At 40.8% G+C, this 22,992-nt stretch overlaps 1 long non-coding RNA gene across 1 annotated transcript in view; it reads left to right on the top strand.

Annotated features, from left to right (window-relative positions):
* The window catches only part of LOC116441965, a 401,148-nt gene that overhangs the window by 24,869 nt on the left and 353,287 nt on the right, over positions 1-22,992 (top strand). The window contains exon 5 of the long non-coding RNA XR_004239313.1: positions 7,413-7,532. This is a non-coding gene — a long non-coding RNA (uncharacterized LOC116441965). The remainder of the gene's footprint in view (positions 1-7,412; positions 7,533-22,992) is intronic.

The following is a 22,992-nucleotide window of genomic DNA, read 5'->3' on the forward strand; positions in this document are numbered from 1 at the left end:
TGAATTGTTCTTCAATGTTTTCTTTTGTCTTTAGTCATTATAGTCATATCACTTACCAGCATTGCCTGTATAGATATCTTAGGGACTTTTGGTGAGACCTGGGGCTTGGGAGGAGGGATTTTGTGGTGCTTTAGCTGCTCTGACTGTGTCCTGGGGCATAGCATTTTGGCTTTCAGGACTCCTGTACAGTATGCCATGAGACAGCTGTAGGAGTAACTGCAAAGAGAGGTGTAGTGACATATGAGAACTACAAATATGTAAAATTACCTGTAAGTTCTTTTAAATAACTCTCTGCCTATTATTATTATTTTCAATTATAATCCAGTTATGGGTCTAGGCAGCGTAAACCAACAAGAGAGCTCTGCTTCCCTTCAACAACCCTCATTTTGTGAAGTTACTCTCAGTTTCAGAGACCCTAACTTCATTACATGCCTCCTCTGCCTCTCTCTCACCCACTCCCAACTGAGATGTCTAAAATGACTATTTCTGACAGTTTGCATTACATTCATGGCTATATCCTGTGTGTGGAAAAACAAAGCTTTAAAACATGATTTCATTGAACTGCAGTCCTCTGACAAATGAGAGCTCTGGTGACAAGGCCTGAGGATGCCGGTGCTCTGGGAACAACACTGGCTGTTGCAGAACTTGGGAAGAAAATAAGAAGTCAGCAATACTTGAGGTCACCTTATTATTTATTTTGCCCCCTCTGAAGATAGCAGCAATTGAGTTGATTCTTACTTGAAAAGAACTCTCCTTGTATTTCTGGCTTACTTTTAATAACCTGCCTTGTCTCCCCCCGTGCCTCAAGCTGTGGTAGCATGCAGTTCACTGATGGCCCAGGCAGTATTTCGAAAGCCATGGGACATGTCTTTCTTCCTTAAAAATCTGTCTAGTGAAAAAGCACTTTCTTATTTTCACAGGTTTGTTATTCCCCTGTGTGGAGGCAGTCCCTATTTTGTTTCCTCCACTGCCATTCTCATCCCCCATATTTCCTTCACAATGTCTTCTCTGTGTTTGGCCATCAATAGCTGGGCTTCACTCTCCTCAGGGCTCCGACTGGTGGGGATTTGCCTTAACAGCCAGTCCTTTGGTAGCAGGGCTTTTTCTAAGACCTCTCACTCCTTTGGGACAAGCTGTCAGCCCACACAACTTGTCATGAACAAGGGAATATTTGAAGGTTTTTCTTAACTCGCTTTCACATTTTTTCACATATTAGTATTTTTTTAGACCCTGTTGTGTTGTTTTAATTGAATCTTGCCACCAAACAAATGAACATTGTGCTGCCACTTCTCAGTTCCTTTATACAGACGTGGCTAAGAGAGTTTGGAGACCGTGCTACCTGCAGAAATGTTGAAGTCAATGCTGTGTATAATCGTGATGAATTACTTTCAAGCTACTCCATACATAAATCTGGTCACACCAGAACAAGAACTGTGGAAAGTATATAACATTAATATATACTCATTACATTCGTCCTTTCACAGGCTCCAAGGCTGTCAGGCTGGCCATGGGGTGGGGAACTTGAAGTAATGAGGAGTTAGATTTAGGCGTTTTACTAGAAAGCATTGCAGTTCTCCATTGAAAGGGTGATGCCCTTTAAGAAACTGTGCTTCTGTGATACAATGCCTGCTAAGGAGTAATGAGTTCTATGTTTGTTTTTGTTTTTTATTGGTGGCAAAGAAGCTTGTCCCATTTTGCAAGTTTATTGAAAAAGGCAGGAGTTAAAAAAACCCCCAACACCTTGAAAACTCAGTTTTAAATTTATAGTGCAGCTTTCTGCTCTCTTTGAAACCAAAGACAAATTTCCTACTGATTTTATCAGGAGCAACATAAAGGCCTGAAAAGAAAAGTAATGCTCTTTCTCCCTCATATGAAAACATGTCATTGGGTTCCTCCCTGGATAGTTTTGGCTGTGTCATTACAAAAATACACCAAGGACTGAATTTGGCCTCGCAATGAATAATATTTTGTTTATTCAGTTCGCAAACCTCTACTCAGAATGAAGGCCCCACTGGCCCCAAAATGGGGAGGAGGAATACAGAGAAGGCAGCCATGCAAGGTAGGGTTACTCCTTCAGTGAATAGGGGCTGTCCAGAGCAGGAAGTCAGTACCCAGAGAGAGAATTTTGAGCAGCGATGCCTCATGTTTGCCCTTACATCTGTCATATTGCTCATCCTCAGAGCTGCTGATCTTCTCTCTATTGCAGGGGAGCTAGTGTGGATTCAGTCATCTGCTTTAAGTCCCAGAATGGAAACTTTTGCTGAGGAGCTTTGCTGGTTTGGGTGGATGTCATGTCACATCAGGTGTTTTTCAGAGAAGAGTAGCACTTTAACAGCCAGCTCAAAAGGAGGGAATTTCCTTTCCAGACAGAATGAGAAGGCAGGTCTTTTGTTGATCACCAAGTCTGTGGTTTATTTAATTGGGGTTTTTTTTGTGTGCTGAAGGCCCTAGCTGGTGGTAGGGCTGCCAGGCTCCATTGCCAGCAGCATACTGTGGCACTAGGGCTTATATCTGACTTCCTACAGCTGCAAATGCTGACAGCACTAATATTTCACAATGCCTGGGACACAACCACTGGGATGAAGGACAGTCTTCTAACTGAATTCATGCAGTGAGAGAGGCTAAGGAAGAGTGGTTTTCTGCAGCTGTTCCTTAGAGAACTACCCCCTGCTTTTAAGTTACAAAGCCCGCTGCCATTGCTGAGTCTATTCTTGGTTTCTTATGCCCCAATGTGTTTCGTTCCTGACTATTTTTTTACTTTGTGTCTTCCATTTGGACGTGATTTGGCAGAATGATTCAGGTCTCTGTTACCTTCAGACTGAATTCCTGCAATGGAGGATGAGGATGGAGACAAGTTGGAGACTCAGCTTGTGCAAAGAGCCGTGTGTTAGTTAACACCATTCTTGATTCACTAGAGCTAAGCCTTCAAGGTCAGGTCCTGCTCATGAAGGCTCCTGTTGAATTCCTTTTATCCTGTGGTTCATACAGCTGTACTGGCATGCAGTTACCTTCCTGCCTCTGACTTCAGTCGTGGTTTGCTGGTCGGCCTGCTCTCGTTATGTTAATTGTAGACGCTGGGCCCCTCCATGTTGGGTATAGTTCTACTGAGGTTTGGTATTGAGAAATGCGGCACACCCATCACTGGAGCTAAAGCAAAGAGCACTTTTGTACACAAAGAGAGAGGATTTTTAATCCTGTATAGATATAAATAATATTTTCAGTTATAAACAAACATGGAAAATTCTAATATATCGATAAGCTTCAGCTTTTAATACTATTTTGTTCCTTGGCATTTAAGTTTTGTCTCCAGTCACGATCAGGTATTTTCACTGCTGAGAGCCTCAGGGGCTGCTTTCTGCTGTGAGCTCTATCTCGGTGATTCACTTCTCTGGTCTCCTAAGTAGTTGGTTTGCTCAAGGTGGTGTAGCTGTTGTTATCCTTGAGAAAACACACAGGTCATGGCTGATATAGATAACAAAACAGACACTGTTTAAAAAAAACCTCAGTTCTGAGAGCTGATGTTGTTAATAATCCTTGATCTCCAATAGCTGCTTGTAAACTTGACAGTCTGCTTCAAGGGTAGACTGTTGGTATTTTCAGTTTTAACTAACAGGCAGCAGTGCTGTGGGATGCATTTTGGGATATCACTAGGATCAGAAGTATTAAACAGGGTTATAATCTAAACTGGGATCACATCTGAGATTTCCCAGTCAGCACTGGACTCCCTCAGATCAGGTAGCTGTTGAAGCTGTAGTTGGCAGTCACACAAAAAACTAAGAATTTGAAATTGAGGTCAAAGTTGGTGACATGACTCTGTCTGTAATGATGATATGTTAGGGATTTACAGACTTTTTGTACTTTTTTAAAGGTGGGCCTATATAGGAAGACTTTCTGAGTTTTCGTGATTCCTCATGGTAATTGTATTCAACTCAGTTCTACAAGGGTAAATTGGCATGGGAGAACCCAGACAGATGAGAAACATAAGCAGTACAAAGCAAGTACGCACCATGATACAAGACCATATGGGCAGATTAAGCCCTACCTAAATGTGGGGTCTGCACCCTTGCTGAACTCTGCCACAGCCCAAGCAGTGCACAGTGCTGGATCCTTAGTGCTGGGAAATAAAAAAGTCCTCTTGTGCACTTTAGTGAAACTGTATCTGTAGGACAGGCTGTATTTATTATGTGCATGTTGGAAAAATGAGGTAAAGAAAGGAAAAAGGGTATAAACATTAAAAAAATGTATACATTTATTTTCAATACAGCATGCTACATGTAGCACAGTCAGTGTACTGCATGACTCTGGGCTCAGTTCAGATCCTGAAATTTCAAAACAGGAGAGTTTCTTTTGAACTCTCTAAGAGAGAGAGAGAGTGAATTTTGTGTGCATTTGAAGTTGATTTCAGATATGATCCTTGCAATAAAAGCACTTGATGGACATCTGATTTGTGATGTGCCCAGGGCTATGTCATTCTGTGGCATAAGTTGATAATGGGCCCAGCCAGCACACACAATGCTTGTTGTTCCTAGATCAGAACACATATGCAAGGATGGGAATGAAGGTTTAATGTGGAGAAGTCAAACACAGTCTCAGGCTTTTCCCATAGGCATGAACAAATCTCTTGATGCCTCTCCCTTTCTAATTTTAGTGATAGAGCTGTTGCTTTTGCAGGAATTTATAATTGCTGTTGGTTTCTTCACTTAGAACTTTCATGGCTTGTTTAAACAGCATTGCAGTTCTGGAGTTCTTTTGCAACATCTTAGGAGGGCACTAAAGCAATATAAAACAGACTAGGCCTGACCCCAGGGAAGTTAAGGCATGGGTTCAAAGAGTCTTACTTGCTCATTGTTTCTGCAATCCAAGGACAGCAATCGTGTTTTGCACCTGGAGTACTAGTTTGTCTGAGGCGCAAATTACCCCCAAATTTTGCTTTCTGTCTTCATGCCTTTCTACAGCTCTTAAGGGATCTACAGGGTTTTTTCCCAACTCTTCTCTAAAAAGATGCCTTTGTTTTTCCTGTCACTGCCATAAATGCTTCCCTGTGGGTCCTGGGATAAAGACAAGGATTGTACTTCTGAAAGTGGAACATCTAAATACTTCCCTTACAGCACACGAGGTTAAAGATAACATGATGTTAATTGCCTGTTGCTGTAATATCCTTGCGGAAAAACTGTTGTATTTCTGAAATTTTCTGAAGCATATTGCAAAAAGTCAGTACAGATTTAATCTCCTGGTCTGCCCAGACTGTCAGTGTGCCCTTGAGCAGGTTATTTTTTCTTTGGGTGACTCAATTTCTTATAACTGAAATAAGAACATTTGCCTAATGTTTTTTTTTATGCTGGTGTAAGGAGTACATTAAAGACTGTAAAATCCTTGTAGTTTGCAATGGTCAAGCCACATAAGTCATTTAGGCAGATGTTAAAATATCTCAATACACAATCTGGCCAGAAGAGCCTGGGTTCTCCATGAGGTATTGCAGCCCTTGCTTTGCCTGCCTGTGCCAGAATGCTGTACTGCCTTGCGTGTCACTGTTAAACAGCATTTTCCTTCTTGAGAGGATTTGTTGAAGAGCACCATTTTACTCCATCCCAGACAATGCAGACTGACTGAAATCTCTGGGAATGCTTACTGCAGACAGTAAGCTTTGAGGTGATGCTAATACCTCGTAAAGGACCCTCTAGCTAGAGGATCCTGCTGGTGCCTGAGTGTTAACTGAAGATGGTCAGGGTTTCTGTAGTGTCCTAGATCAACACACTTCATTGTAGTTCCCTGCATACTGCATCTTGCATCAGATCTGTCCCGTTAAATCAATGGTATTATTTAAATAAATTATTTTTATTAATTTATTATATGAAAAAGTTTAGAGCAAATTCCTTTGATGTGTGATATCCTAATCACACCCGTAGGGCATTAGCAAGCACAAGGCACATCTGAATGTCTCTAATTCCCTAGTGGTGTGATTATATCTCATAATATTCGCAACCCCCTGGAGCTTCTTTACTGGTATAAATAAATCAATTATTTAAGTCAGATACTTTGATCATTAGAAGCTGCCAGTGAGTGCTTGAATGCCTGAGCTGTGCAATTCACCAGGAACGATCTTGCTTCTCAAAATGCTGAGCAGCCAAGCTGAGCGCTACCAGCACTTCATTTCAATCTGCTTTATAAATTAGATTAGAAGTCAGTTTCCAATACTTCATCCTGGATAGCAAGGAAGGGAGAACTTTACAGGGGTGGAAATATGAGATATTGCTGCCAACAGATCCTTTTATCATTTAACACTGCTGTCATAGGTTAAGTGTGAACTACTGTTCATATTAACTAATAGCTATTGTACTGAAAACTGACACAGGGATTCCAGCTAATGCACCATGAACCTGGTTCACACACACTGCATCATATTAACTATTATTTGCACATATGGATGGAAAGGAGTTTTGAGTCACTTGGGATATATAGCAAATTAGCATTTTATATCATATTAATGAAGTGCTAATTGCTCCTTGCAACCTTTTTTTGTGCAAATTGAATGGGTCCTATTTGCATTGTCATGTAACTGCTGTATTATCTTGCAGCACTTTCATTAGGATGAGGCAGCACAGAGTTCATCAAGGAAAAATATTAGTAATTGTGAGATAATTAGTTATGAAACCAGCATTGTTTAAAGTAGACCAGAGTTAGCTGCAGCTAACTTTGTTTTAGCTTGGGAATATTTTTATTAATAGGTTTTATAAAATATCTTTCATTTTGCATACATTAAACGGACATCTTTACAAAAAGAGGTTCCTGCTTCAATATTTTATTTTTCAGTTCCTGTTTGTCAAGGTGTTTTGCATCATCTAATGAAACATGAAATATAGCAAAAAATATTAAATAAAGGAGTAGTTTATTGCTGGTCATTTGCCTCTAAAATTAATTACAAGTCTGGAGCTCTTTGAAATTGCAAAATAAGGAAATATCTCTAAAGATTTTGAATTTACACGTGTCTGTGAGTCTGATCAAACAACAGTCAAGTCTGTAAAACAATTTAAGAAATGTTGAAGATGTTACAGTTCTAATCATTTGCAGAATATTGTTGATGATCACAGACACAATTCTCCATAGGTGTAAAATAAAGCATGTGATATTTTCAGCCAGTACAGGTATTTTGGAGAAGAGAGACAGGTGGAAAAAATGAGGTAAAAAAATTTGAAAGGTAATTTCATGCTAACTTGGGGATGTTTCCATGATTGTGGAGGAAGCATGATTAATTTCTGAAGCCTCTGTGGGAAACGCACCCAGACAAAATGACATAAATCCCCATTAGAGGATTTAAATGCTTTTGCCAAGAAAAAAGTGAGTTGAACTTTTGGTACACAGCCCTTTGCCAGTCAATTTATCCAGATTTAGGGCCTGCACCTTTTCTTTTTCAGTGAAGTATCGGATCTGGACAGATTGCAAGTTACAGCTGAAGGTGGTGTGACAACTTTATTGCTGTTGCATGGGTGACATGTTGTCTTCGATTGGGAAATAGGCTGTGGACTTCCAGAAAGGTATGTACAAAGAAATGCTTTCAGATATTTGTAGTATTAAAACAAAGGTTGTTAATACTGATTGACTAATACTTTCATTCTCTCTCTTTTGGCTGTGTATGCTATGCCTGTCTGTAAATTTACACCTATGTGTTTATTGAAAAGGGAACCTCATCTTAAAAGACAACTGAATGAAGAGACTGTGCATAGTATAGTCTGACAGAGTATATTCTCAAGAGTCTGCAGAGGAGGGCACTTAAGATTCACACCTCAGACATCCTGAGTACAGAAATAATTGCACAGGACCTTGTCCCAGGCAGGCATGAAGCAATGCAGCAAGGAAAGACCTTCTTGCTGATCTAGGCTTAAGACTTTTTCCAAACAATCACAAGCAGCTCAGCAGATTTTTCAGACCTGAAGTCTAGATAGGGACATTTGCAAACTGCTTTGTTTTTCCCCTGTATGTCATCCTGGCTTACCTGATGAAAAAAATGTGGATCATCTGGATTTCAGTTGTATTCTGCCCACTCAAGGACCAAACTAGAAATACTTGATTATGGTACTACTTGCATCCAATTTGTACTCAACCAAAGGAACTGTATAAATGAGCAGAACAAAACTGTCTTTATACCTTTGCAAAATGCTTTCTGCCTTGTCTACATAATCTTTAACTTGCTGAAGTCTCTATGGTGAAAAATATTTTCTCAATCTCTTTTTTTTTCCCTTAAAAATACTTTGTAGCTCTTGCTATGGCATTCTGGGAAACTTCAGTAGATGGTTTTGAGAACACAAATATTATTTTATTGGTAAGTCTGAGTGCATCAGCAAAGTCTTACCTGACAGCACTGCACAAGCTTGCTGCATTGCGTGCGTCAGAGTTAAAGTTTTAATGGGCTGGTGAGTTATCACAACAAATGTGGACCCTGTGGGGAATTGTTTACTGTATGTAAGAAGATGAGGAGATCCTGGGTGTGGACAGGAGAAAAGGGTGATGTGGCAACCTCAAGAATTTTATGGGTTTATGTTAAACAAATAGCTGCAGTAACGTAGGAGGTTATCAGGAGCCACAGGAGATCCAAGAGCAAAGCTCTGGTAGAGAGATAGAGGAATCAGATGCACAAACATTCTTCCCTGCTGACAGGTAGGACTGCACTGGTATATTCCTCTGCTAATCCAAGTGAGTCTGGAAGAGGAGCTGAGCAGAAAAGGGAACTTTTGGTAAATGAGGAAGGCTGCTTCTTGCTTCACAGGCCACTTCCTATTACATGCTCATCTCTTTTTCCAGGCAGAGCTGACAGGAGTCCTTGCTGAGCTCCTGAAGCTGACACTGGGCTACGCAGCTGCTAAGCTCTAGTTAGAGTGTAAGCCTAACTTAAGCTCATGGCTACCAAAAGTCAGTAACGTTTGACACAGTGTTTGGTGACCTGTGGGAAATGAATTCAACTTCAGTACCATTCCCTACAGTTACTTTGCCTGGTTAGAAAAGCACTCCTGATTTTCTCAACTGACACAGATTTATTTTTTGCTGTGCCCAAGGAAGCAAAGGGTTCTGATCATGAAGCAAAGCCAGCGTGTGTCAAGGATGGGAGACTTCAAGTCAGGCTTGGAGACACCTTGTTGCAATGGCTTGGAAGAGACTTAATTTCTGTTGCTGAGATCTGTATCTCTTATTTGTCTTAAAAAGGAAAAAAAAAAAGATCACTTCCTTCTATGGGCTGATGAGTAAGAAGCTTTTCAGACACCTAAAATGAGTAATGTGAAAAATTAATAGTTTGGAGTCCAAAGCAAAGTTTGTGTGACCTCAGAAATGGAGGGAGAGAGAGTCTTCAAGGGAATGACAAGAATCTAAAAATATTGATTTCAATTTGCCATGGGAGGGAGCAGGAGAAACAAGCCATTGGAACAAGTTCCTGAAGCTTCCCACTAGCTGGAATGTTGAACAGCAGAGTGAAAACAAACATTTCTGTAAGGTTTACCTTCTCAGAAAAGATTAAGTCCAGTCCCTCTTGTCTTGCACTCTGTCACTGGTAGCTTCTGGTCCTGTTTGAAACACCAAAGAAGGCAGAACTTTCAGTGCTGGTGGCTTGTGGAAAAAACCCAAAAAAACTATGGAGGATGTTTTACTTCGGGCAGGGGTTTCAGGTTGCAGAAGGATCCAGCCTGCACACTTGTGCAGGGCTATCCTCAGCCTCTGGGACTGGGGGAAGATGAGGGTACAGTCATGCTCCACGTTCATCAGTGGTCTTCTAGGAGTGCCTGCATCAGGTAGCCCTCTGCCTTTCCTCAAAATCAGAGTCCTCAGCTCGGATTTCGTGAGGCATCCTGAGCCCACATGATTCAATTGTGTATTTGGTGTGATTTAAGACCAATCACTGTCTCAGGAATGCTGCTCCTGGGTCAGTAGCCCCATAAACCCTGCCTCAGGTGGCCCACCTTTCCCTTGAGAGGGAAGAGCACAGTGTGCACATGTGTCTCCAAATGGCTGGGAAAGAAGGAAGCTTTGATATTTGACATGACTTTTTCCTCTTTGATACATCAAGCAAAATCACAGTCTCTGTTGCTTTGCATCTTTGAGAATAATGCAATAACTGAAACAAGATGATAAATTGAAATTTGGAAATGGAAATGGCTTAAAATCTATGTATCTGAAGGTGACTGGGCTATTAACATGAGATGAACTTTCTTGTGACCTATATGCATGCAAAGATTGACACCTATACAGGATCAAAGGAGCTTATGAAAGGCTACAGTACATGAGAGGAAATTGAAAGTGTGTAGGTTGTCGATCTCAAGAGTGGCTTTTATTAGTTATTGTACATAATAAGTATTGTGTCAGAAATGAAAGGGATTAACTCTCACCCAAGGTACTGCACCTGAGCAAATATTGTCTTGCCTGGGTGAAATTTGTGCCAACACAAAGAAGACTTGGTATGAGGCTATGTACTTCTTAAGTCTCATTTAAGTCTTCAAAATGAGGATTACTCAGGATTTTAGTGGTACGAAATTATAAGGACAAATTTCAGCCCTTATATTGCTACAGTGTATATCCCCGGGGCTTCTGGAGCAATGTAGAGTCTCACCAGGAGACATCAAAGCTGTTGGAAAGTGCTTTCTGTGCAGACTGACCATTTTCCAGATTTGGGGGGTTTTCAGTCACTGAACTGAAGCTCTGAAAGGCTGTTAGAGATAAACTAAATGGATAAGTGAGTTTTAATGGCTGAATGTTTTATTCTTTGCTGTGTTTTCCAATGGCTCAAGTGCTTTTGTCTATGTGAGCCAGCAGAAGAGTATTTTGCTGCGGTCAGTAGTTTTTTTTGTGAAACACTGTAAATTTTGGAACAGCAGCTGACAGTTTGTTGTTGGAAGTATGAATAGAAAACTCAAAGTTTCAGAATTAAAGTAACAAGTATTTTCAGGCCAGAAGAAGAAAATTCTATGTCTTGAGAACTAAGGAAATATTTTTCATGCTGAATCCTTCTGTCTAGATCTGCTTCCAGCACACGATATTCACCTTTCAATTGCATTCTTGCACCTGTGCCCAGTTTGGACACCTCTTGCTAAATATTTTCTGGTTTATGGAAGAATGGTGAAATGGTTTCACAAGAACGCAGACCATTTACGTGACATCCATTCCCGTATTTAATTGCCTGTCTTTAGTAATAAGGCATGCCCATGTAAGGCATGACTGTAACCACCAGAGGGGAAAGGAGTAGGATATAGTCTTGTACACACAGTATTTTCAGGAAAATACTTCCTAGGATTTTTTGGTGATTCCCATATTTGTTATGTCTGCCCTTTGTCCTGCTGCAACATAGACTGAGAGGAAAAGAAATGGGGAACCTCACAGTGTCTCTGTGTAAAGCTGCCTCTCCTGTGTATTGACCTGTTTCCAGGGATATATTGCAGTGATGCCTCTGTTTTTTCCATATATATTCTGAGACACAGAGACCACTGATGGGGTGTGAGAGACTCTGGGACACTTTCATATGAAGCTGTTCCTTCTGAGAGGATGTTGCTGCATTTACAATGCAATATTTTTGAGGGGCTTGTGTCACCTGCCGCTGTCATTACAGCGTACACATCATGAGAATGCTTCCCTTCCCTACCAAGCTGGTCCCTAAGCCCTTGCTGTATGTCTGGCTTACTAGAGTTGCTGGTTAGCCTGAAGGATCATTTTGCACAGTTTTGGGGTTTTCTCCCCCCTTTTTTTTTTTTCTTACATCCTTTGCAACTCAAATATATTCTGATCTGATAGTATTAGATCCATTTATTCTGTTTCTCTATTAATTTGATCTTACACATATAATTGTAAGCACTGCATTTTTATCTTGCATTGGTGTAGTAGTTGTGCTCTGAAGGCCATTAATGATCTGAGGAATCCAGGCCAATGCTGGTTTAGGTAAAATGATCACACATGAATAGATCTGCTCTGCATATGCTTCTCTGGCATTTGTGGAGGCCGTAGGGTGGTGGCTCTTCTGTCCTCCATCTAATATTTGCCCAGTGTAAGATCACTGGAAGCATGTCATTGCCCTTACAGGATCCCTGTGAGGTTGACAATACTGCTGTCACCACGATGCCTTAAGAGGCCTCCTAGAAACAGAGACTGGACAGGAGTAAAGGAATAAAAGTAGGTATTTATTTGAAGGGCCTTCTAAGGTACCCCCTGGGGAGCCAGAGGCTTTTGCCAAGATGGACCCCAAGATGGACAACAGGTCACGAGTTCTTCACGCTTTTATAGGTTTGGTTCATTTGCATAGCAGGGTTAATTCTCCAATTAAAGCTTCACTTTAATGATGTAGTTTCCCCTCTGCTTGCCCCCCTTAGAGGCTCTTTGGATTATACTTTTTGGGCCTAGGACGGTCTGGGTGTCCTTGAAGAGCAGGCCCAGAGAGGCTTTGTTATGTCTACCTAGCATGAGAGAGCAGAAATTAACAGGCTACATGAAACTTCAGAGTTACACACTAAGCAGTACAGAATTTAAAAAATATAAAAGTTAAAACCTAAGGCATCAACCATTTTGCAGATGAGGAAATTTTTGGCAGAAGAGCATCACACGACATAACCAGCATTCCTCTAACATACATCAGATAGTGACCTATAGAGGCACAAATTTGGTGTTGTAGTACCTTTTCCCTCCTTCGCAAGCTTGGCACAAGACTTTGTATTCTTCCTGACTTCTGTCCTAGTCAGAATTGTTCTGTCACCTGCTCCAAATTAATTTCTGTAACTTTCCATGATTTCCCAAATAAAAATGTTGTAAACCTCATGTTTACAATGTACATGGAGGTGAGGAGAAATCTCAGAGGAGTCATATCATGGATGTTCAAGCTTGCATCTGCCTTGTTGTGACCGAGCTGTGAGTAAGCACAGAGCAAGCAAGAACCTTTCTGTGCTAGGTGAATTTCTAGGGAGTCTTTCCTTTACATGGTCAACCAAAAGTTTTGGAAAGCAGGATGATTTTGCCTTGGTATGTTTTTGATACATCAAGGCAAAAGTAAGGAAATATCAATTTCTTTATTATTAGGGGGAAAAGTGCATTTAGATTTTTGGTTTGACCAACTTGATCCCACATTGAAGAGAGAGAAGGGGAGACAGAGAAGTCAGAAGTTTTTCTGTCTTACTAATTTCTAGAAAAACATCACTAGTGAGCTTATTAGTATGGCATTTTCAGCGGAAATACAGTATTTCTGCTGGACAAAATGCAAGAATGTTTTATCTCATGGAATTTCCCACTCAGGAATGGAACAATTCTTCATATTGCCATGGCTGCCTCAGCTCCTAATACGGATTTAGCAAGCAGCTCAAAAATACCCATCAGAACCTAAGGACACAGTTGCTATGGTGGTTTTTCAAAACCTTAAAGGGGTATACCAAAAAAGTCAGGAAAAAACATTTGCTGTAAAAATTGTTGGTTGCAAAATAGGAGGGATCCTGCATTTTGCCAGATTTACTAGCCATTTGTTTTGATTTCTCCCACAGCAGGTTCTGCCTTGAATAGACTACAAAATTTGATTCTGTTGTGTTTTATGTGCACTGAGCCCAAGCAAAAGCCTTCTGTGATAATGTCAGTGCCATTTTGCTCTTAGAGATTGTAGCTTTCAGCTTGATGCTTTCTTGTAATGACACTACTCTTGGTTCATCCTTGTTTTGATGTTCTTTTGATGTAAAATGTGTTTTCTGGATGAATGGGTTTGCTCCTTGTTTATAATTCAAATTGCTGAAGCCTGTTTTCACTGGATTTTTAATTATATAGCTTTTAAATCCAGAGTTCGTTTTCTTTGAGAAGAATCCTCATAAGGCTTTTAAATACCAGGGTACCACTTTTTGTTTAGGAAGTCTGAGTCTCAAAGTGCTGCAGGAGACTGTACTGAGGAGGTATCACTGTGTGCTTACCCTGATATCACACTAAGTTCGTGTAATTGCTTAGTGATGGAGGCATGATGGATGTGTGGTCTCACCTGGTACAGTTCTTTTATATCCCCATACACAAAATGTGTTTATGTCTTCATTCCTCATGTCTTTTTAGAATCTCACTTTCTGCATTTCTTGTTATATTATTGGAAGTCAGAAAAGGGTAAACTTTTAGGGTAATATCCTAGCAGAAGTCCCAGACTGTGGCTGTGTCAGTACACTAGCAGGGCCAGGAGCAGTAGTGTTGGTGACCTGTGGAGTTTGGGTGTTAGCACACTCCGGGGCATAGTTCTGCCTGTGCCAGCCAGTGCTCTCTGCAGTTGGGCCTCGAGATGGGTCAGGGCAGCAGCGTGAGCCAGGGACTATTCCAAGCAGGCAGATACGGATGAGAACTCCTCTTTGGGGAGTGAGCAGAAGGATAGAGTTTAGCCATATGGACACAGGCTGTGCCATAAAACTTGTGCTCAGGGGCAGGGAATTGGCCCTGAACTGCTGTATTTTGTATTCCAAGGCAGGCCTGTTGATTTCTGTGCTGCAGTGCCAGGCTCTAAGACAGAATGCATTTACAGCTCTCTGTATACAGGACGTAATTTTAATGCTTGGCTCCTGCTGCAGATAACGTCACAGCGAACTTCAAGAGGATTGTTTTTGTCCCCAGAACCTTAAGCTGGAATAATGACTCTAATTTATTTATGCACATTTTGACAGCTTGTTATGTTTTATTCCATAAAGCTAAATGTGGTCTCAGCACCTTGGGGTTATTGCTACCAAGTAATGATGCCAGGGAGAGATAGGAATTTTTGTCTCTGAGCAGGGAAGATCTTTTCCATTCTGTAAGGATTTAAAACTACTGTCCTTGTGTCTGCCTATGTGTTTGAGAATGTACAGTGAAACTGAAGGGTGATGTGTCCTAGCTGCATAACTGAGTGGGAACACATCGACTCTACATCAACACCGAATTCTTGAATAACCCAGAAACCAGTGACCTTAGCGTGGGAGCTGTCACATTCATACAAGAGATGGGGAGCTCTGTCCTAGAGTAGAGACCTGTAAATGCTTGCTCTGTAATGTGATTCAGTTTGTTTCGGATCTGCTGAATGATACAGATCGGGTAGCCCCTTAAGAGAGACTCAATATCTCTCTATGGAGGTCTGAAAGATAGACACCTTCTGGTCTGAAAGGGTTGTATCATTACTGGGTGTGTTTTATGTACCCATAGTATTTCCAGGGTCTAATATAATGCTTTAAGTTTGATAATATATTGACAGCTTATGAAGGTGTTCATAGGAGCATTGAATAGTTTTTTAAATGAGTAGAATATGATATTAGTGGGTAGAGGGCAGTTTTGATGAGGAATTTAAATGAAAACAAAAGAAAACAACTGTAAAACCAGAACACTGGTCACTGGATTCTGTATGATTTTGAGTTTCTTTTCCTGTTATCTACAGCAATATCTATTAAAGAAAACTGTGAGGAAGCATCCCCAAGCACCACATTGTCTACAACTGAGTGTTAGAAGAGTCCCTGGCAGGCTTTAGACCTGGAACAACTAGATTTCTCTCAAATAATTTACAGGCACCATTCAGGGATGAGCTCCAACCCAGCACCTATTCTGAATAGGTACCTGACCATCTTGTTTTGGAGGTTAAGAAGGTTAAATAGTATGAATGGGAAATGTTTGCAGACAGTAGCTGTAATCCCAAAGAAACGTCCCAGACTTGTTTAGTTGTCTAGTGCAGCTACAGCTAATGCAAACTTACTTCTCTAGCATATACATTGGGAAGCCCTGTTGAAATGGGGAAAGGGAGAAAGAGTATGCTCAACCTAATACAAGATATATGGGGATGACAGAAATCACATTAACACAGACTCTTAATTCCTTCCTGAATATCTTCTATTGGCTTGTAACAGTAGTAGCACAAGAAAAATAACATTAATGACGGGCCAGTGTGGATCCCTGGAGTCTCAGTAGGGGCTGCTGAGAGACAGAGCTGTAAATATGTCATGAAGGACTGAAAAGGAAAAGGTACCACTCTAGGGGGGAACTCAAAGTGTAGGTGTTGGCTCATGTTCACTAACCTGGGTGATGGAGCAGACTGATCATTGCCTTTGGGCTTTAGTCTGTGTTTTAATGCATTATTTTTTTTATACTTTCTCTTAATTGACTACTCCAACAGCATAGTTTCCAGGGCCAAGTTTATTTATAGTCCACATGGAGAACATGAGTAGTTACTCCTTCAGAAACAATAGGAAGACGTTGCTCTGCTGCTGATACAGATGCACTGATGAGAATGATCCTGTTATCATTCAGCTACTAACTCCTTTATCAAAACTTTAACTAGGTTTATAATCCAAGAGAAAGAGCTGTGGCCACACTGGGATTCATCAAATTCTAGTGGTAGAAGTTTGATTTTCTCACTCCTGCCCTGAGGGAACGATCAAAGTCTGTCTGACAACTGACCGTCTTTGCAGTCCAAGGAAGGAGATCTGCTTGAACGTGGAGAGTGAGTTGAATTCCCATCTTTTTTGGGTTGGCATTTCATATCAGGGTTTGGATCTCATATTGTGTGTGTCTCACAGGGATGGTGAGTTTATCAGGATGGCACTTGTGTGTAGGTCTGTGGTCACTGTGACAGTTTCCTGGTCTCTAAAGTAATTTCCTGGAAAAATAATATCAAAATTATGAGTGTTAGTCAGCGATTTTTAAAATCAAATGCAGCTGAAAAGATAGATATACAAGAACTTGGGCCAAATCTTGGTTATAACCTTATATCTGAACTATGTACAGTATGGCATGCTCCACTATCCTTTTTGTGAGAAGGTAGAAACTGGTTCCATTTCCTGAGACGGTTGCCATTCCTGTTAGCAGAGGCAGAACTTGAAGATCATTGAAGAAATGGCTCATTGGGAGTCTGATGTAAGTTCTACCATCAGTGAAGTGTGCTGTTGTCATCCACAGGCATTTTTCACTCTAGTATTTTGACCTTGGCTTCTAGTCCTAGCCTAAAATGTCTGGTTTCTTTTCAGAAATGGCTGATCCTGACCCATAGTGAATAATGCACAGCCTATATCTTTTTAGGGCCTTGCCCTGGACTCTGGTTCATCTTGCAAAATGCACATAGTTAATCTCTGTTGTGTCCTCTTTTCAGAAAAAAGACCCTGGCAACAAGGAGTAGCTTATGGAATTCCTGACAGCAGGTGTTTCTTTTAATTTGGCTGCTATAGGTGTTTTTGATATACTAGCATGATTTTTTTGTCTGTTAATTCATGTGAAAATGAATTATGGAGCTGAGGCTTGGACTGCCATGCTTTAAATTACAGTCAAATGGGACCTTTGGATGTTTGGAAAGGCCAGCCACTGAATGCTTTCCCATTTTCATATACTATGGAAGGGAGTTCTCATCTTCGTCCCTGCTCCAGAGAAATTGACCCTGCAGGACAAGGGGGTGATTAGTTTTCTGTCAGATAAGTAAATATATTGTGGCAAACTTGAAAGCTCATGTTCTTTTCTAACTTTTCCATTAATTTTGTGGCTAGACAGCTAAAAATAAACTGCTTTCTAGATACCCTAGTCTCCAGCCCATCAAATTGTGTACTTGCGTATATTGAGCTACAGCCCACAATAACTTTTAGCATTTTGCAGTATATGGACAAATGGAAGTAGGAGATTGTGACTTTCTGTGACTTTTATAAGGAGTTGGCACAAGGTTATGTAGTTTAATTCAGGCTATATTTTGCTAGCTTTGGCACATATGGAATAGCATTTTTCTCTGCAGTAATCTTACCTATATAATGCTGTCAGAATCTGTCCTACCAGCTGGAGTGAGCTATTTCACACTGTATCTGATATTGTTTCCTTTTTATCTATTGAGGCAGAGTGCTTTGCTGTATATCCTGATATCCCATGGCTCCCCTTTTGGAGCTCTGTTCACACATCTTGATTCCATCTGTACTCTTGAAGAGGCCCGCTAGGTAGAAGATGTATCTGTCAAACACATGTCCACTCTGGACAGCAGCCCTTTACGGGTCATGCCTTGAAACATCGCTAATTTGATTTCAAAGGGAGCTATTACAAAATGCCTTTTGTGTTGTAAGGCCTCTGGAGAAGGACCTCACTTGGACACAGCGAAATGCTGCAACTGCTATAGTCATGGAGCTCCTTGTTGGAACAGATATAAGAATCAGTCATGTCTTTGTCTTGGAGACCTGTACCTCTTCAGGAGAAGTCCCCTGATGTGAGAGGGGGATGGCTGAATGTGTGTTAAAAGGTCCAGGGGACAGAATATTAGTGATCCACAGCATCCATCAGATGCTGTCCAAAGCTGTTGAACAACCTCAGGAAATGAGTGGTAATCTGACTCTTGTTTGACTATCCTGAGTCCTGAGAATGGCGCAGTGGGTGCAGAGGGGTGATGTACACATCTGTGCACTCCCCAGCAGTGCTTTGAAGATCTGTGTTGCAGCCTGTGGCTTTTTATGATGCGGTCATGTGCATTTTTAAGACTTAGAATTAGACACCTTTGTGCTTGAAGTTAAGCATGACTGTGACACATTCAGCTGTCACTCTTACAGACTTGGTGCGAGAGCCATATGGAAGGGAAGAAGTATCCTAGACCCAAGATGCAAGTTTATGGATTGCATGATAGGAGGCCAAACACCGAAACAGCATCTAACAAAAGTGAGTACTTGGTCAAAATTTCCAATTCTATTTGGTCAAACTTCCAACATAAATAAAACCATTGTCTTGAAGTAGTGGCTTTTCCTTCTGGTAAGCTGTGAATCTTCCCCCACATCTAATTCACTATTTTCAGTTAGGTACGGTTGCTCATAGGCTGCTCAATCTCTGAGCACATTAGAGCCATAGTAGTAGCCTGTCTGGCATTTGTAAACAGGCAACACTTGGGACTTCATAATACTCTAACTCAGTGCAGTACTGTGCCAAAATAAAGGTCATTTCAATTTCATATTATGTCACGCAGTTTTGAAGTGACATGTGTTTAATGATTTTTCTCCAGTAAGTGAACGATAGCAAGTATTAAACTAATACACTTTGATGATATGCCCACAAAAAAGGCAAAAGCTTTTCAAAAACATTAGACTAATATTTCACCAGAAAAAAACCCCACAGCACATAACAAGGATTCCAGCTCCTGCCCAAAGCTTCTGCAATGAAGAAAATCAGACTTCTTGGCCTTTTCCAGATGACAGTTTCCAGAAGTCTCACTGTAATTTATTTTGTGTGTCCATCGCTACAGAGTGAGGCTGATGCCTAGGTTTTAACTTTTATATTTTTCTGATTCTGTACTGCTTAGAGTGTAACTCTGAGGTTTCTTGTAGCTTGCTAATTTCTGCTCACTTGTGCTAGGTAGACATAACAAAGCCTCTCTGGGCCTGCACTCCAAGGTCACCCAGACCTTCCTAGGCCCAAAAAGTATAATCCAAAGAGCCTCTAAGGGGGGCAAGCGGAGGGGAAATTACATCATTGAACTGTAGCTTTAATTGGGGAATTAACCCTGCTATGCAAATGAACCAAACCTATAAAAGTGTGAAGAACTCGTGACCTGTTGTCCATCTTGGGGTCCATCTTTGGCAATAGCCTGTGGCTCCCCAGGGGGTACCTTTGAAGGCCTTTCAAATAAATACCTATTTTATTCCTTTACTCCTGTCCAGTCTCTGTGTCTAGAAGGCCTGATAAGGCATCAAGGCTGATCTTCTGATAGAGACACAAGAGCATGAAGGGTGCAAGTGGAGCTTGTCACAGAATCTGTATCACAGACCTCATAAAAGGACCACTAAAGGAGTAAAAAACTGGTCCTTATGTGTATGAAGCCTATAATTGTGCATAGATATGTTTAAAGTCTTCTCATTTAGCAAAGCCTTCCTGTCTTCCAACTCTGCCTAGTACTCCAGGTAGTTTTTCTCTGCCATCTTTCTAGCAGGCCATGGGCTCAAACAGGCACAAATTGGAGCACAGAAGGTGCTATCAGAACATCAGGAAACACTTTTACATGGTGAGTGTGTGGTCACTCACAGGTTGTCCAGGAAGGCTATGAGGCCTCCATCCTTGGAGGTATTCAAAAGCCATCTTGACATGGTCCTGGCAACTTGCTTCATGTAGCCCTTCTAAAGCAAGGTGGCTGGGTCAGATGACCTCCCAGAGGTCCCTTCTAATGCCAACCATTCTATGACTGATTCTGTGGCTGCTTGATCAGGGCTGCTGACATCTTGTTATTCAAAGACACATAGGCATTGAACAAAATCTGTTACCTGGTCTTGGTTTTGAGAATGTTGCTTTTGGTGTTAGCAGCTGGTTGTGTGCCCCATTTAAGAAACTATCAGTTCCTTCAGCACAGAATAGGCCAGAGAGCTATTTTGATTCTTGGTGGTGTAGCTTTTGAGTGTGCAGGAGGAATGGTGGTATTGAGGCTGCCTCTTCTAGGAGGAAGTGTGAAGATTCCAGGAGGTAGGATGGACACTAATAAATGGCTGGTAGTGTGAACACTGGGGATGTACACCTCACAGCAGTTTGCAACAAAGCCTGTGTCAGCTGGTCCTTGCAAAATTTGTTCTTAATATTCTACTTTATGTTTAGTTGACAGAGGATGAACTGTCTCTTGAGCTGGTCACACACCAAGTTGTGTCTTCTGTTTGGTCACTAATCCCATTGAAATAAAACTGATGGTAAACTGTAGCTCAAGAAGTCAATACTGAATGCATTACCTGTCCCCTTGCACCTCCTGTCTGACCTCACTGAGCAATAGGAAGAGATCAGGCAAAATTTGGTATTAGGCTGCAATCCTAGAATGAGGCAGCTAAAATAATTCCAATTAATTTCCTTTGGAGACACATTTTTCAGAATGGCACTTTAGGTACTCAAACTTCAAAAAGTCTGAGATGTTGCATACAGATGATAAACCTTCCTATGTTATTCAACTGATCAATTGCTTTTTTGGGTCAGTGGCTATATGACATTATTTAACAGAGGACAGCTAAGTCCATATAAATAATATTTTAAAAAGCAGAAAGAGATTGTGTACTTGCTGTCTTAAGTGCACTGGGCCAAAGATGAAATTTAATAGTACAACCATTCCTTACCACTCAATTGTTCTTACAGCTTGTCCTAAAATGTTTTACTATCAATAATCATGACAAATATAATATGATATTCCTATTTTTCCAGTGCATGGACATGAGCACTTGCATGAGCTTCGATGATGATAATATTTGGCTTAAAAATTATTTTAACAAATTTTGAATTGTTTCTAGTCATATCAAATTCAATGCCAGAAGATAAACAAAATGGTTTCAGGAATACTTTTGATGCTGTGCTTAGTGCATTCATAGTAATAAGAAACCAAAGCTGTTATCTTTTGAATGCATGTGCCATGGACCTGAGAAATATCTTAAGACAACAAATTACTATGTCTTTGTTACTTTTTGACTGATACAATCCACACAAAGTTGGTAGAAGTGCTCTTTTGAGCAGAGATAGCAGGATAGCACGGCACTTCTCTTCCTTTGCCATGAATTCTGTAGGTGCACACGCATGGTATCGCTGGTTTTAAATGTCTCTGTCGTCTGTCAGGGTAAGTTAAGCTTCCGGTCCCCTTTTCCATTCCAGGTGCCTCTGTGCTGGGTACTGTGGCTGCCCAGCCCCTGGCGCTGGCACTGGGACACAATGCACTCAGATGAGGGGCTGAGACAGGAGGAACTGTGCAAGGGCTGGTGCCAGGGATGTCAGAGCCAGTAACCAGCCTGGTGCTATGGGCTCGGGGAGTGCCCCCCTGGGACTACAGCTGTGCTTCGGGACTGAAGACAGGTTGGATTGCAGATGTATAGTAATGCTTAAAGGCTGGCTGTGCTGTCAGACCAGCATGTCTCGTGTTTCACAAGATAATTGTATGCAGTCTTCAGGCCTTTCATGTATTGTGTTTTATCCCAAGACCCATCTCCTTTTGAAAAGACATTAAAAAGGTTCTAATATGTATGTGGATAGGATTTTGTTCCTAGTAGGAGAAAAAGTTTTCAGACCTTGCATGCAAATTTTTGGAAAGAGAGAGCACACTGTTACATAAACTTGGAGCATGAGAAATGTGAACATGTTCTGTAAATGATGCATTTGCTTGAATGAGTGATTGCAATCAAACAATGCATCTTAATTGTTTTCTTTTCTTTAGAGTAATCTTGCAGCCCTAGAAGAAGTAATAAGAACACCATGAAAACAGTCTCCAAACTTTTTTGTTGAAGTTTAAGACTTTCATGAGAATATGTACAGACAGTTACTGTCATAAAATCAAAGCTATTTCTTCCATAATAACCATAGCTTTGTGAAAAATGGAGAGATCCTATATCTATATCAATAGTTTAAAAGACCAAGGGTGGGGGATTCTCTTAATTACTTGCCTGTAAAAATATGAGTCACTGGTCAAAAAAAAGGTGTAAATTCTTTCTGTTTTTACTTTTGCTGTTACATAGAACTACTACTGAGTTTGCACTTTATATTAAAAATTAACTTTTTGGAGGGGACTCCCCAAAATTTCTAGTGTGCATTAAATCTGTTTTCCTCTGTGCGCATCCTCTCCTCATTAGTGGTTCTTTTAAATTCCAATATGCTATATGCTGCCCCTGGCAGAAATGTGTATCTCCCAGTGGAACTTCCCATGCTGGTAGGTTTTAAAAAAGGCAGTGCACAATCCTTCTGGCTTGATTTACATGGGATAAATTGTGGCGTTGGGATACATATCTAAGAAAATATTTCAGGTGGTATTGGAGTGTTGGAAGTGGTTTTGTTATACAGATTTGGTTTCAGTACATTTTAAGAGGAAGATGCTCTTTTCAGTATTCAAGGAGGGATGACAGATTGGAAGTTATGTTTGGGATGGGCTCTAGTTGCTACTGAAAATAACTGCGGAGTCTCCAGGGAGTCTTCTCTGCCATATCTATGTTAAAAGGAAAACATGTCAATTGTACTGAAGAACTTGGGTAAGTTTCACAAAAGCACTTCAGTGTGACTCTAGTTTTTTATCAATTTTAAAGAGTGATGTACCTTTTTCAGACAGAATAGGGG

Source organism: Corvus moneduloides, chromosome 3 (assembly GCF_009650955.1).
Source record: "Corvus moneduloides isolate bCorMon1 chromosome 3, bCorMon1.pri, whole genome shotgun sequence".
NCBI lineage: Eukaryota > Metazoa > Chordata > Aves > Passeriformes > Corvidae > Corvus > Corvus moneduloides.